This window comes from Babylonia areolata, chromosome 6 (assembly GCF_041734735.1).
Source record: "Babylonia areolata isolate BAREFJ2019XMU chromosome 6, ASM4173473v1, whole genome shotgun sequence".
Taxonomy (NCBI): domain Eukaryota; kingdom Metazoa; phylum Mollusca; class Gastropoda; order Neogastropoda; family Buccinidae; genus Babylonia; species Babylonia areolata.
Window position 1 is genome coordinate 43368961 of NC_134881.1, and position 14644 is coordinate 43383604.

At 41.2% G+C, this 14644-nt stretch overlaps 1 protein-coding gene and 1 long non-coding RNA gene across 3 annotated transcripts in view; one reads left to right on the plus strand and one right to left on the minus strand.

Annotated features, from left to right (window-relative positions):
* LOC143283050 (chloride intracellular channel Clic-like) overlaps positions 1-2347 on the plus strand; it is a 20687-nt gene extending 18340 nt beyond the window's left edge. The window contains exon 4 of the mRNA XM_076589056.1: positions 1-2347. This exon is cut by the window's left edge and continues 2544 nt beyond it. The gene's annotated coding sequence lies outside the window, so the exon portion shown is untranslated.
* Positions 2348-3780: 1433 nt separating this feature from the next.
* LOC143283051 (uncharacterized) lies at positions 3781-9894 on the minus strand. 2 transcript variants are annotated; one of them, XR_013055338.1, is made up of 2 exons: positions 8041-9894; positions 3781-7964 (listed from the first exon to the last, which is right to left on the minus strand). It is a non-coding gene; the product is annotated as an uncharacterized LOC143283051 (long non-coding RNA). The 2 variants fall into 2 exon arrangements; XR_013055337.1 differs by having other exon boundaries at positions 8001-9894.
* Positions 9895-14644: the final 4750 nt, after the last annotated feature.

Genomic DNA, 14644 nt, shown 5'->3' on the forward strand with positions numbered 1-14644 from the left:
AGATTGGGGCCATGGGCAGACTTGTGTCGAATGGAAACTGGGAAAGGGTTCAAATGTGGTTGTACATGAAAACATACAGAGAGAAGCATTTTTGACACGCACATTGAAAAACTATTCTGTTGTGTGTTTGGGGAATGTGAACATCAAGGTTGGTGGTGTGCCATGTTGTTGGCCTGTTACTCTCCCTTGGAGGAAGGGAATGGTCATGATTTGTGAAAACGGAGACGAAGGCGTTGGGACCAGCTGTGTTCCCTGATGAATATAAATTATTTAGCATTCTGACCATGGCCCACTTAGCCCTGGTTGGTTCGCGTATCAAGCATACTGACCTTTACCCACTTAGCTCCGAGTGGTCAGCGCACTGACCAGACCCACTGTTGCACTGATCATGTGTGGAGAAATTTGTGTTGGTCAGTGGCACTGTGTGGTTATCACTGCACTGGTCTCTGTATTCTCCTGTACATTCTCTGGTTTGGTGAGAACGAATCCTAACTACCCCCCAGAATAGTGCAGTTAACTCCAAAAGATGGCTTTATAAACTGAAAAACTTGATTGTATTGCCTGACTGATGTTTTTGAAAATGTCATGTTACTTTTTTTTTTTTTTACATGAATATTTTGTGAAGAATTGGAAGGTCCACTTTATATTTTGCACATTGGTAATTAAGGTTTTTGGTTTGCGGTTCAAGAATTTGAAAAGAGTGAAAACATATGTTTATGTATTGACAGCATGAGTGGAAAAAAATATGTTCATTGCATTTATTAATCTTTGACCATAGTTGAAAATACCACGTGTGGAGACATTTTCTATTTATTTATTTTTCTACATACAGTTCATAATAGTTTGAAATCAGAAGTAGAAGAGAAATTGTGTGTAAATTGTACATAGTGTGTGTGAGGGTGGAGGGGGTCAGCAATGACAAGCTGATGGCACTGTAGTTAGGTCTGTTACAACATGGGTACCAGGTCTGTTACAGCATGGGTACTGGACCTGTTACTACATGGGTACCAGGTCTGTTACTCATTGGTACCATGTTTGGTACATCATGGGTACCAGGTCTGTTACAACATGGGTACTGGGTCTGTTACTACATGGGTACCAGGTCTGGTATGTCATGGGTACTGGGTCTGTAACGTCATGGGTACCAGGTCTGTTACAACATGGGTACTGGGTCTGTTACTACATGGGTACCAGGTCTGGTATGTCATGGGTTCTGGGTCTGTAACGTCATGGGTAGCAGGTCTGTTTCAACATGGGTACCATGCCAGAATGGCCTGCCTGCTTTGGAGCTGTGCCTTTCATGCTTGTTTATTGAACACATTATACCGTTTCCTGTAGTAGTTGGGCCAGAGGAAGAGGGGCATGTGGGCTTGGATGTACTGTACTGTGCTGGTGCAACACTGTGTGATTCATGCATTGGGTTAGGTTGTTTCCTGGGCATGCTTCCTTCTGTGCTCCACTTCTTTGTTGGCATGTCAGCCTCTGTCCCAGTCAGGAGGGGGATTGGTGGTGTGGGGAGAGTGGGAGGGGAGTGGAGGGAGCAGCATCACCCAGAGGAGGAGTGGAGTGGAAGGGAGCAAGGTTTGAGGGTGGGTGGGTGTGTATGTGTGCCAGCAAAGTAGGCGGAGTGTACACCAGTATAGACGTTCACGTCACCAGCTCCACTCTGTATGTGTATAGCCTGTAGTATGGAGTAGAGTAGCCGACCTTCTGGGGCCATTATCCGACAGATTTGCGTATGGTAACCTGAATGCTTCCATCATCACCATCATTATCGTCACCATCCTCATCCTCATTGGTGCAATCATGTTCTTGACCCCTGCCCTCATCGTGTGCAGACTAGTTTAACCGCTGCCCTCATCGTTGGCTTTTAGTTCATCACCTGCGTTACGTTGTCGTTTTTTGTAAGTGGCTTTGGGTTAATCTCACCCTGAGTGAGTCTTGGCTGTCATCAACCCTGTGTTTTATGTACCGTCGTGCTTTTGGTTGATGGGGGAACAGGTACACTATCTACCATGTGCATTTACATCACTCTGTCCTCCCAACCTTTTCCTATGCATGGGGCGACAACACTAACAACAAATGTATTTAGGGGAAAAGGCGCCATTTGTTTTTGTCTTCAAACCTGACTTGTGTACAGCATATGCTGTGTTCACTGCACAGATAAAAGGTGCATGAGTATTGGTTGCATTTATGGGAACAGTGAACTTTTGAACTCTTGGTTCTATTGTGTCAACTGTTGTTTTGGGTGAAAACATGTGCTTTTTCACATTAGCTTGTTGCCTGTGCCAAATGTTGGTTGATGAGAAGAGAAATGAAGATTGATATTAAACTTTTAATATCTGTGTGTATTCCCCTCTTGTTTTGGGGTGGATGCCATTGGACTTTTAGTGGTGTGTTGAACTTCTTGGTTTGGAGACGAGCTGTTTTAGCAAGTGCAAGAAGTATTTGGTACATTTTAATACACTGTTGTTACATGCATGCACGCACGCGCTTACACACACGCACACACACACACACACATACACACACACACACACACACACACACTTGTGTTCATCAATCAGCCAAACCAAAGTGTATAAACATGACCTCACTCTGTTCCTTACTAGTCCTATGGTTCTCAGCCAAGTGGCCTGAAACCTGTTACATTTTTACAAGGTGTGTGTGTGTGTTGATAACAGATTCCACAGACGCTACTGTTGGTCAAATGCAGTAGAATCTGATGGCCTCTTCACACGTCATTCTCAGGTCTGGTGGCCTTTGTCTCTGCATTTATAAAGCCTTTTGATAATAATAGAGTAATGGATGCTGTACCACAAACACACATGTTGGTATATATTTTGCTTCACAACAATTGTGTGGAAAGTTGAGTCAGGCTGTAGGGTCAGGCAGGCTGTTGGTTGGCACTTTGGCCAAGAAGTATTGAAAGCGTCGACAGACTTTGTGGTGCTCTGTGTAGGTCTGTGTCGGTACATATGTAGGTGTAGGTGTCTGCAAAGTGTGGGTGGAAAATCAGACATCCCCTTCCACCGCTCCAAGTGAAGTGGTTGATGTGGACATTGTGCGAGATGGGACCAGACACGAATTGTGCAGTGACGGATGTTCAGTCCACAATTCACACACACATAGATATATGCCAAAGTTCAGGTCACTTCATGGCAACAAACAGCTAAATCATATCCTGCATGTCTTTAAAAAACAATATATGTATGTATATATCATGCTGCAAGTTGCCAGATTAATCACCAAAGAGAAACCGTGAAATTTTAATGCATGTTCTTTCTGGTTGTTTCCCATCTTTCCACTATTTCCTAACAGAGCACAGAGCAGTTAAATAGGAGAGCCTGGGCCCTGTAACATAAAAGCAATACATGTATGAGAAGATAGCATTGAGATAGGTGTACCCTGTGAAACCCTGTATGAAAGTCATTCCTTCTGTACTTGTGATGGGTTCCATGTTTGCACATATTGTTAAAGAAATATGATAATGAATGAAAAATTTTAAAAAGTTTTAAGTTTTAAGAGCATCAAAAATTCAAGATTGTGTAACACACTTTTGTTGTTCCATGTTTGCTGACGTTGTACCTTTGAATCTTTGATAGAAACAAAATAAAATAAACAGAGTGCATCAGAAATTCAGATTTTGTAACAACCAACTTTTTATTCTGCTTATAAGGAAATATTTGAGCGTTGATCTACCTTGTCAAAAGCATGATTTTAACAATGGAGGGATATGATACTAATCCATCTGTAAAGATTTGTTGTTGTTGGCTGGGATTTTTTTTTTTTTTTTTTTTGGTTTTACTGTTGGTGGTCCTTTTTTTGTGTTAATTTTGCATGTGTACTGCATGAGTTGATGATAGAATTGGCAGGGGGGGTGTCTTTGTTGTGTACACGAGTTAAGGTGCTACTGCTTTGTTACACTGTGTGTGTGGGTGAAGTTGGGAATGTGGGGGTGGGGGGGGGGGGTCAGGAGGGGGGGGGGGGTTATGCCATTGTCCACATCAGTTGTGGGATGTGTTGTGCACTGTTACCCTCTCTCCCACTCCCCACCCCCTCCCCCCACTCTCCACCTCACTGACCAGAGGGTATCTCTCTCACTGTTAGTCTGTGGCTCTGACCACAACACGGGCTGTGTGCTTCTTGCTGTGTCGGTCTCTGCTCCCCTCTGCTCTTACCCCCACCCCACCCCACCCCCCCTGCACATGTAAATCACTGGATAAACCAAAAATTTTGCCGAAACAGACCAGTAATATCTGATCCCAAATATTTGGATTACCACTCCCGCCCCCACCTCTAGTGAAAACAAAATTGAAATCAGTTATATCCACATTTCTTTCCCTCCATTCCTCTGTGACTGACAGAGTGAACATCCATGCCTTGCTGTGAACACTTCTCATTCTGTCTTGAGGGGGAAAACTGGATATTTCCAAAAATTCTCAATCAGTGTATGCAGCATTTTGGCAAGAAAACATAAAACATGTCAGTGTATGTAGCATTTTAACAAGAAAACATTAAGTGTCAGTGTCTGCTTGTGCAGCATTTTTGAAAAGAAAACTTAAAAGATATAAAGTTGTGGCTGGTCTTCATGACGGATTGTGAGTTGTGTGAGGGATGGTACATGTTACTTTCCACTCGGCGATAATGGAGAGGTGTGGGTGTGGGGCATACTGCTGCTTGTCAGTGTGTGTGTGTGCTGTGGGAAAGGGGAAGACAAGAGTCGTGGTGGGGGGTGATGATGGCCTCTGTGCCCCAGTCCAGAGTTTCGAAGGGATCACCTCACTCAGACCATTGCCTGTCACACCCTGGCTTGTGACGTTTGGCTTCAGTCACCGAACACCTCTCCCCCTTTGTCCATACATTATTAACGTGTTCCTGCCTTTTTTTTTTCTTCACACAGATGTGCATTTCCTGGAAACACCATTTCTCTCTGTGTTGCTGTAAATGACACTCATACACTCCTGATCAGATTGAATGATTTTGCTGAGGAAAAGGTAGGTAATTTCACACATGCACAAGAAGGTGCTTGCATAACAAGAATGCTGCTTCCTGTACTCATTTGCTGTAGCAACACCGTTAAGCTTTTTGAGAAAAAAACAACACTTTTTGTCATCATTGTTACTGAAGAGAACTTAAGCCTCCAAGCAATAGAAGAAGTATATCATATCAACCAGTTCTCTCAGCATCAGTAGGAAGCTGTTGACCAAGTAAGCAGACATCGTTACGTAACATCCAGATCCATGTATACATGCACCATTTGTTTTGCATGCTTCATTAACAACCACTGACATAGAGGCGACACCACAGAGACCAGAGTGTGGGGCAAGCAGTTCAAGCCTTGAAGACCATACCACGCAAAATTGTCCAGGCTCCATTCTGAAGGGGGGGCGAGGGGGGAACATCATTTACTGGAAGGGACCATTGTTTTTCGCTACAGGCTGATTGCTGTTAATCAGCCTCACTGACTTCCTCAATAATCACTTTGTGAATAGGGCAAAAACAACAACAAAAAACACCACCACCTAATTTCCAGAACTAACATTCTGTGGAGACTTAGCTGTGGGTAAGGGAACAATAACAAGCTGTCGTCCCTACGTCTGTCCAGTTATTCATTCCCTTCAGTGTGTGAGCATAGCGATAGCAGACCATGAGAAACCAGCGTCAGCACAAATTATATACGTGTAATTTACGTACACAATATCCAGAAATTCAATGTATACATGTGTTCCTTGGTGTTATTTATCATACTTTGGGTTTTGCTTGTATCAAAGTGTGACAAAATACTTGTTTTTTTGCTTTTGTTTGAATTAAACTCCATACGATGAGAGCTGTTGGGCTACGTGTGTCCAGGTTATTACCCTAAATCATGTAATATTTTCTTTTTCTTTTTCTTTGTAAATGCAAATCATAACCAAATTTCATTTATCACTGTATCATTTGGCTCGTGAGTCGGTTTAAGCAGGTTTAATGGACTGGTTTAAATTTGTAATACCCTATACCTATTTTCCATGTGTTTTTTTGTTGTTCTTCTTCTTCAGCTTTCATGGGCTGCAGCTACCACGTTCACGTGTATGTATGTTATGGTTTAAACTATTTTTACATTCAGTGTAATCGTGTTTTTACATATTTGCACATATACCACTTCTGTGTCTGGTTTGATGTTTGATTTTAGTTTGAATGTGTAATCTGTTTTCGTTGGTTGTTGTTGAGTAGGTTTGTGTTTGGTTTCTCCATCATTCTGATACCCCTGAACCTTGCAATATTGATCATAACTGTATTGGTTCTTCTTTTCATTGCTGTCGTCCTCCTCATCAGCGATACACTTGACACAGTGGAGGTAACTTGATTGTACGTTTCAAAATACAGCCATCACCACCCTCCACTTCTGGCTTTGGATTTGTTAATTACATTCTTCGTTGTAACCTGGAATGCTGTAAGAAATGATAAGAGGTTGTAACGATTCTGTTTTAAAGTCCTGTTTGGCATATCAGAGGCTTTTCACAGATATGAGGGAAAGGAACCAGTTGCATCAAAATGAATCAGATGATTGAGGTTTCAAGTTAACAGCAGACTTTCCAGTCGTTGACCCTTTCTGTTGAAACGCGATTCCCAGTATCAGCCCTTTATTTCAGTTCAGATGGACTTACGCTCCTACACTTGCCAAATGTTTCCAAAAGATGAAGTGTTTACATGTCTCATGAAATGGGATGTGTGAATTTTCAAAAGAAAAAAAAAGTTTTGACAGCCAAAATACAGCCCTTTTTTGTCATTTGCAATTTTGATGTTTAGACAGGCGCTTGATTTTTTGGGGGAAAGGGTGCTGACTTTTTGAAACAAAAAAAACACCAACACACAAACCCATTAACAAAAAAAAAAAAAAAAAAAAAGGGGGGGGGAAGGTGTTAAATGCTGTTGCGTTAAGCATATTTTCTACACATAATAATACAAAAATACTGCTTGAGATCCATATAACCATAAAAAGTTCAATAGCAAAAGCAATGTTAATTTCACCCTGTCATTTTTAGACTTGCATTCTGTTAGCTGTTTGCCAAAGAGTTTTTTGAAAAGAAACTGCCCGTCATTGTGAGGAAATTCACCCCCATGTCAAATCCGATCTCGTGTTCCCCTTTACGTTTATTTTGTTCTTTTTGCCATCAAGTAGTGTGGTCGTGTGGAGGAAAGAAACATTAGCAGAAAAACAACATCATTGTTTGTGGTCTTGTTTGAGCTCTCCTCTTGTTTGTTCTGATCGTGGTGTGTTGTACGGGGTATATCACGCCCCCAGCTGTGTTGGACGACCACCGTTCGTAGAATACACATCTAGAGATGCTCTTGACACTCTCTTCTGTCTGATCTCTTGCTTCCACACCCCTGTCCTCCCCTCTTGTATCTTTAATTAATATGGTTCCGTCGTAAGCAAGAGGGAATCTGCATCGTGCGAACAGAAGTAAGAACTGATCCCCTAAGGCATGCAGCCTGTTGGTCATTTACGTGCCGTGCTGCACGCTCATTGGAAAGTATCATGCAGTCAGCTGCAGGTTGGAGGTCAAGTTCCATCTGTTTATAAGTCTGTGGGCGGGGCTTGATTTTCACGGTAAAGCCCAGGACCTCATCCCTGAGCAGTTTGACATCAGCCAATAGGTTTTTAAACTCCATCCCTTCTGTGGTGAAGTTTGGGAGTGCTCATTTTTTTGGTCTTTGAAAATCTGGACTATTAGATAAATTTGTTTATTTTGTTCAGTTTTGTCACATTCACATTGATGATGATAAGTATAAAGATGCGCCTACCAGTACTGAATGGATTCTGAATTAATAAGACATCAGATTTAAACAGTTAAATGTTATTTTTCCTGCTAGGGACTGTGTTTTTTGCATTAAGGACACATCTTTTCCTGTCACATTCTCTTCTTCCCCTCCCCCCACCTCCTCCCCTTCCCATCACAGCCATCCTTCCCCCCCACCTCCTCCCCTTCCCATCACAGCCATCCCCCCCCCACCTCCTCCCCTTCCCATCACAGCCATCCCCCCTCCCCCCACCTCCTCCCCTTCCCATCACAGCCATCCTCCCCCACCCCACCCCCCACCTCTCCCCGGTGTGTTTCTCACAGTGTGCTGCAACAAGGTGGAGTGCTGTCCCCTGGTCATGTCTATTCTGATAGAGAAGAAGCCAGTGCCCTGTGAGCAGTGTATGTAGACAGACTAGAAGCTGCAGCGCTGTCCTAACTGGTGTGAGATGATTGCTGTCCATGTAATGTAACGTAATGTACTCCATCCACACTGGTGGACAGAGCCCAGCTTCATCACTACCTAACACATCCCTGTAATCATTAAAACAATATCAACAAATGGCAAACCTTGTCTCTTTGTGTGTGTGGTGTGTGGTTGTTTTATGTCAAGTATTTGTGTATGTATGTGTTCGTGGGATTGAGCAGTATGTGCGCATATGTATGCACACATTTGTTTTCACAGGAGGGAGGAGGAATGATTTGTACTCTGTGTAGACGGGTGCCATAGCCGAATGGTCAAAGCGTTGGACTTTCGATCTGAGGGTCCCGGGTTCGAATCACGGTGACGGCGCCTGGTGGGTAAAGGGTGGAGATCCCAGGTCAACATATGTGCAGACCTGCCAGTGCCTGAACCCCCTTCGTGTGTATATGCAAGCATAAGATCAAATACGCACGTTAAAGATCCTGTAATCCATGTCAGCGTTCGGTGGGTTATGGAAACAAGAACATACCCAGCATACACACCCCCGAAAGCGGAGTATGGCTGCCTACATGGCGGGGTAAAAACAGTCATACACGTAAAAAGTCCACTCGCGTATATACGAGTGAACGTGGGAGTTGAAGCCCACGAATGCAGAAGAAGAAGAAGTACTCTGTGTATGGTGTTTATTTATGTCTGGATGTGTGTTTGCATGTGGGTGTTAGTGAGCATGATGTGTGTTAATGTGTGTTCGTTGAGTACGAGGGTTTTTTTTTCTTTTTTTTTTTTCCAGTTCAGTTGCATTTAATAGTATAGCATTACAAGTGGTTGTACACATATAGTGAACAGACTGTAAAGTGAGAACCTTGCTTGATGAAAAGAACATCTACTAAATTGCAATTGAAATAACCCACATGCATGTTAAAGTCCTCATAAATATGCTGAGACAATGAGGACAAGGACATATACTGTAAACACGCATGCACACACACGCATGCATATGAACACACCCACACACATATAAGGCACACAGATACACTGACAGCCACACGCATACATGCACCTCCTCTCAACTCACACTGGCACAAACTCACATACGAAAGAAACATTCACACACACACAAAAAAAAGATGAAGTCTTCCTACCATACATACAGTAGATACAGAAAACCCAGACATTTTTGTCACAATTGTCAAACAGTAAAACATACATGATAGTGTCCACGGGTGAAATCCCACACAGATGAAGTAAACTGGAAAACTGAATTAACGCTCCCTGAATTACTATCAAAAATGTATTTTTTAAAAATTCTCCCACCATTGTCCTTTGTGTACAGTACATTCCCACTGAATTAATGCTCCCTGAATTACTATCAAAAATGTATTTTTTAACCCTTTCGCTGCCAGGAAAATAAGATTTAAGTGAAATCTATTTGCCAGGGTTTTTTCACAAAAAATGGGTATAAATTTTCAAAAAATTCTGTGCTCTTTGTTATTGGAGAAAGACCCATAAAAGTATATATTTTCTGAAAGGTAAATGAATAAAGAATACAAAACACATGATGTTTTCCCATTTTATATATTTTAAATGACATGCTGTTGTTTTGAAATCAGTGTTTTGTTTTTTGTCACATTTTCAACTTGTTCATTACAAACATTAGTCAGGTAATTTGCACAAAAAATATCATTTTCTGGACAGATTGTCCAAAAAAGAAAGAAAGGCTGTGTGTATGCATGTGGGTGTGTGTAGTATCACAACAGCTTGGGTCAAATGTGTGTGCTAGTGTGGCCTTTGACAGAACAAACATGAATGATTGGACACGGTATTGGAAAAGACTGATCAGTTCCTTGCACAAGATGGCAGTGGAAGTTCTATTCCAAAATTAGGTGAGGCTAGCTATTTTTTTTTTTCTTTTTTTTCATTACCACCAAGGGAAAATACAGCATCCCTCCAAGCAAAAGCAGTGAATATTTATAAGCATGTTGATTGTGGCTACTCAACTAAAAGAAGAAGACACGGTTGACTTCACAGCAGACTAAGTAGTAATACAGAGAGTCAGGGACCTTTGACTGACCTCGGGTTTTCTTTCTTCCCCCATTAACTGATTAAACGTCCCGGCTTTGCCAGTGTACCTCACTCGCACTTTATCCACCAACACTTCCGCGCACAACCACTGTGGTCATCAGTATATAAAAAAACTTTATTATGAGATTTTTTTTTCTCCTGTTCTCGATTTGGATAATTTAAACACTTGCATTATGCAAACAGAAGGCACAACTTTATTTCTGTATATATAAGACAATGGAAATGATTTTCCACCACATAGCACAATGCTCTTCTACAGTGTAAGTCAATTAACATGCTCATCCATCACATAATACAATTCAAATGCTCTTCCATCATATGCAAAGCGTTAACATGCACATATGATAATATATTCCACATATCACAGGTGTATAATATCAGACACACAGGCATAGGCAAGCTTGGTGTACACATAAAAAATGTATTTTGAAGAAGCAAGTTGTTTTGAGTGGTTTTCAGATCTGTGAAGTTACATCTTGTATACATTCTGCTAAAATTTCTGTCACACTGATTTGTAGTCACACATGGCACAGCAAATAATGAAGGCCTCATGTCGTGCACCCTTTGGCGTTCAGGGTTTAGTGTACACAACTCATAATACACAGCAAATTGTTTACTGCTTCCATGGAAGAAATTGTCCTCTTCTGCATAAGAAGCAATTTCATTGTCACTGACACACACACACACTTGAAAAATTATATTCAGTCAACTCCCACCCTTCCTTACATACACACACACACACACAGACACACACACACTTATATATATATATATATATATACGCAGTAAAATACGCACATGACATACATATGCATACAAAATGCACAAATGATTATGATTTCCTTGCTACTTCAGAACACCGTGACCAGTTTCAGATTGTATCCTGAGGTAATTGGAAACATAATGTTGTGTTCAAATAATTTTGTTTGTACATTAACCACCAATGGTTCTCATGACAGCAGTGATTCTTTCACTCTAACTCTGAGTCTCTGTGACATACATGCCCTGCATGCTGTGAGCTGGATGGTGTGGGGTGAAGGGGGTGGGGCAGGTTGTTTGGGGGTCAGGTTTGTGACTCCATCCTGTACCATCACACTGTGTCTGTTATATTATCTCGTCACAACCCCTTTTTGACTCACTTGTGTAAACAAAGTGAGTCTATGTTTTAACCTGGTGTTCGGTTGTCTCTGTGTGTGTGTGTGTGTGTGTGTGCCTGTGTGTGTGTGTGTGTGTGTCCGTGGTAAACTCTAACATTGACATTTTCTCTGCAAATATTTTGTCAGTTGACACCAAATTTGGCATAAAAATAGGAAAAATTCAGTTCTTTCCAGTCATCTTGTTTAAAACAATATTGCACCTCTGGGATGGCCACAAAAAATAAATAATGAAGCCTAATTATATGCAAACTGCATTTACTGTTATATTTATATTTTTTGTATTCTCTAAACTTGGCACTTTGATCTGATATTCTGACCCAACAACAAGAGCAGTCATTATTATCATTTTTTGTTCAAACAGGAACTTCTTTTGCTAAGCATGGAAGTTTTATTTATTTTGCAAACGTTTTGGTGCAGATAGTAAAAAAGGGAACTTACTCTGTAATTAATGCTAGGGGACTTAATTTGCTTTAAACTGATCTTTCTCATCTTAAACATTACATTTTGAAATTATACTCAATACATAAAAAGCTTGTGTGTTTTACTCTTAGTCACAAGTGAGTCTTGAAGACCTTGCCTCTCTTTTTTGCAGTGGGAGTTTCAGTTTCTCCAGATGGTGACACTGTGTTTGGACAAATTCATATGCTACACCACATCTACTAGGCAGATGCCTGGTAGCAGCACAACCCAGCCAACTAGCCAGACCTTGAGTGAATGCATTTATCTTTATCAGAGTGGATTTCTTCCACAGAATGTTGCCAGAGAACTACTTTTTCTCAGTGCGCCAAGTGTGTGCTGCATGCATGACTATGGTTTATCATTTCATTCGATTGACTAGACAGTCAGTTTAGTACACAGAACGTAAGAATACAATACAGACAAGCCGCATGCCGCAAAGTAAGGCCAAATGAATACGCTTAATAGCCCAAAAAAGCGTAAGACGAGACAGAGCGTAAACCTGACAAGATGGCGTGGAGAGCCTTGGCCAAAGGAATGATTCAGCACTTATAGCTTTTAGAGGCGTTTGATTGGCTAAGAGCGGACCGGGCAAGACGGCTCGTCTTTTCTCTGTCAGCCACGCGAAATTTGGCCAAGCAGAGCAAACCAATAGGCCTAGTTTGCATCAGTTTGACATGGTAAGTATATGTAACACCAAACATGGAGTATAATACAAACTCCTCCTTTTGATGTTCCAGTCAGATTTGGGAGAAAGGGCGGGAGCGGGATTCGAACCCAGACCCTAGTGGACTCTGTATTGGCAGACAAGCGTCCTAATCATTCTGCCATCTTCTTTGTTGTATCAATTCTGGGAGACTCTGTGTTACCACAATGCACCACGATCCATCCAGTTTCTTCTGAGATTCTGTCAATCCACATTTTTGACTCACTTGTGTAAACAAAGTGAGTCAATGTTTTAACCCGGTGTTCGGTTGTCTGTGTGTTTGTGTGTGTGTGTGTCTGTGTGTCCGTGGTAAACTTTAACATTGACATTTTCTCTGCAAATACTTTGTCAGTTGACACCAAATTTGGCATAAAAATGGGAAAAATTCAGTTCTTTCGAGTCATCTTGTTTAAAACAATATTGCACCTCTGGGATGGGCACAAAAAAAAAAAAAAAAAAAATAATGAAGCCTAATTATATGCGAACTGCATTTACTGTTATATTTATATATTTTGTATTCTCTAAACTTGGCACTTTGATCTGATATTCGACCCAACAACAAGAGCAGTCATTATTATCATTTTTTTGTTCAAACAGGAACTTCTTTTGCTAAGCATGGAAGTTTTATTTATTCTGCAAATGTTTTGGTGCAGATAGTAAAAAAGGGAAATTACTCTGCAATTAATGCTAGGGGACTTAATTTGCTTTAAACTGATCTTTACATTACATTTTGAAATTATACTCAATACATAAAAAGCTTGAGTGTTTTACTCTCAGTCACAAGTGAGTCTTGAAGGCCTTGCCTCTCTTGTTGTTTTATTTTTTCTGATCATTTCTGTTCTTTTTCTGTTGAGTGGCCAACAGGATTCAATTCTCTTGTTGCCATGGTGTCTTTTGCATGCAGATGTGATCATGTCCTATGAGGTGGGTGTGTGGGGAAGTTATAACATGGTTTCATGGTTTGACGGCATTTGGAAGTTGTTTCCTGGTTCAAACTGAAAGAAAAATATAAGGTAAAAAATTGTTCATGCTGAATCCACCAATAAGTTTGTCACTGTCGCAAAGTTTCACTATCTTTTTGAGATGTCTCAAGAAAAATGACGAATGTTGCATGTAAAAGATCCTGAGGCAAGATTCTGGCTGAAGAAACTCAGAGTCAGTTTCACGAAGGTGTCAAAGTGTGCGCCCATTCATATACACTCTAACACATCTATGTGTGCTGATTCATATACACCACAACACATCTGTTTTAGGTGGGGGTGGGGGGAGGGAAAGTGGAGTGGGTGCGGGGAGCAGATGCTAAGACCCAATGTGCTGGTCAGGCCTTAACTCTTTCCATACGAACGGCGGAAGAGACAACGTTGACAGCGTTTCAACCCAATTACCATCATCAAAATATTGAAAGCAGAAGGCTCTTATACTGAAGAGGTGAATGTTGACAAAGAATACCACAATTCTGACGATGGAAGCTAAAGGTTGGGTCATTCAGACACCCACTGGACATCCGATGGGTCTGTGTAGAGGAGAAGAGAGGACTGGCCGTACTGAGTGAGTTAACTCATTCAACCCTGTGCCTGACCACTGCTATGGCATCAAATTCATTTCATCAAAATGGTTTCCATATTCATACAAATTATGCACAAACGGCAAGCAAAATGGGACTGATTTATACAGTATTTCTGGCTTTGTCAATGCGAGTCGATTTGAAGGAAAAACTGGTCGATTTTAGTATATTTTCTTTTTTTTTTCCACATCAATATGGCAGGGGAACCTGTTGAGGTTGTTAGCTTCCCAGGGTTGGATGGGTTAAGATCATGCCAAAAGCTGCATGAAAGGCCACAGAAACAAACACTGGCAGGAGGAAAAGCAGAGACCTGATACAGATCATTCCAAGGAACGTTACCTGAAAGTCTAAATATAGATGTTGGATATGACTTACACAGTAACTTTACTGAATTGTTAACATTGACCCCCCAGATGTAAAGTAAGATGTTCATTTCGTCAGAAGAAAAAAACTCAAATGGAAACTGAA